The sequence below is a fragment of the Onychomys torridus genome, chromosome X, assembly GCF_903995425.1.
Source record: "Onychomys torridus chromosome X, mOncTor1.1, whole genome shotgun sequence".
In the NCBI taxonomy this organism is placed as follows: Eukaryota; Metazoa; Chordata; class Mammalia; order Rodentia; family Cricetidae; genus Onychomys; species Onychomys torridus.
In genome coordinates, this window is record NC_050466.1 from 85344393 (window position 1) to 85346389 (window position 1997).

Here is a 1997-nt window from a genome sequence, read left to right on the forward strand (position 1 = left end):
TAGTTATCTGCCCTGGTGTAAGCCAGCCGAAACTCCAACATGGATGGGGTCCTAGTTTGGTTTCTGCTGCTGTGACAAAACACTGCCCCAAAATAATGTGGGGAAGGATAAAAGGGCTTATTTCCACTTATAATTTATAGTCCATCATGAAGTCAGGGCAGGAACTCAGGGCACGAACCTGGAGTCAGTGACTAAGCAGAAGCCATGGACGAGCGCTGTTTACTTGTTTGCTCCTCATGGTTTGTTCCACTACCTTTCTTATACAACCTGCCTGGGGATAGCACCTCCCACAGTGGGCTGGGCCCTCCCACATCAATCATTATTCATGGAAATAGGAAATAAATTGTCTCCTTCCACTTTTGTGTGGATTCTAGGATTAAAGCGTATGGCAAGCACCTTTACCTACTGAGCCATGACCTTTTCTAAATTTTGTTTTGTTTTAAGACAAGGTCTTATGTAGCCCAGGCTGGCCTCACCTCACTATATAGCTAAGGATGTCCTCCAACACACGTGTTTGCTTGAACGTGTGCGCATGGCAAAGAATGTATTAAGAGGCTAGAGAACAACTTGGGAGAATTAGTCCTTTACTTCTAACATGTAAGTCCTAGGGGTTAAACTGAGGTTATCAGACTTGGTGGTAAGCACCCTTACCCACTGAGCCAATTTCTTGATTCTCTTCCAGTTTATTTATTTGTTTGTTTGCTTGTTTACTTGTTTATCTATTTATTTATTTTCAAGGCAGGGTTTCTCTGTGTAGCTTTGTGCCTTTGCTGGAACTCACTCTGTAGACCAGGATGGCCTCGAACTCAAAGAGATCTGCCTGCTGGGATTAAAGGTGTGCGCCACCACTGCCCAGCTCAGTTTTGTTTATTTTTTTCACATTTTATTCTCCTACTTCCTCTATCTTCCTTCTTCCCTCCTTCCCTTCCTCCCTCCCTCCCTCCTTCCCTCTCCTTTTTTCCTTCTTTCTCCCTTCCTTCCTTCCTTCCTTCCTTCCTTCCTTCCTTCCTTCCTTTCTTCTCTGTTTTATTTGGTTATTTTATTTTATTTTAAAATTGAGATGGGGATCACATCACATATAGCCCACACTGGTGTCCAATTCACTATATAGTTGAGGGTAATTTGATCTTTTGGTCCTTCTGCTGAGATTACATACCTGTGCCGCCAAACCCAGTTTTATGTGATGGCTGGGATCAAATCCAGAGTTTCCTGGATGCTAAGCAAGCATCTTATCAACTGAACTACATCCCAACTCACTTTTAAATCCTGTGTGTACGTGTGCTCCATGTACATGTCTGATGTTCTTCGAGGCCAGAGAGGGAGTTGGCTCTGGAATTTGAGTTACAGTGTTATTGGGAACCAACTTATTGGGAACTGAACCAGGGTCCTCTACAAGAACAGCAAGTTCTCTTAAACATAGAACAATCTCCCCAACTCTTCTTTCTTTTCTTTTATTACAAAATCTTACAATATAACTCAGGTTAGCCTAGAACATTCCATGTAGCCCAGAATGGCCTGGGTTATTTTATATATTACTTTAAAGTTAATTTATCCTGGGCTTTGTGGTGTACACATGTAATTCTAGCACTTGGAGACAGAGGCACTAGGAATACTGCATGTCCAAGGCTAGATTGCTTCACATAGCAAGTTCTAGGCTAGTAAGGGCTTCAGAAGAATTACAGTATTCCAGGGTCTAGAGGAGTGAATCAGAGGTTACGAGTGCATACTGCTCTTCCTGAGGACCTGGGCTTAATTCCCAGCATGTACTTCCAGCCACACACAACAATCAATGAAACCTTGTTGAAAACAAACAACCACAAAAGAATACCCTGCCCTAATTCCACTCTCCCCTCACCACAGTAATTTATAACTGGAAAAAAAAGAATGTAAAAAACAAATATAAAATGTATACATTGAGATGTAAAAGCTCCTCTTCTTTTTCAAAATGTTTTATTTTTACTTTTTAAAATTTCTCTCTCTCTGTGTCTCTCTGTCTC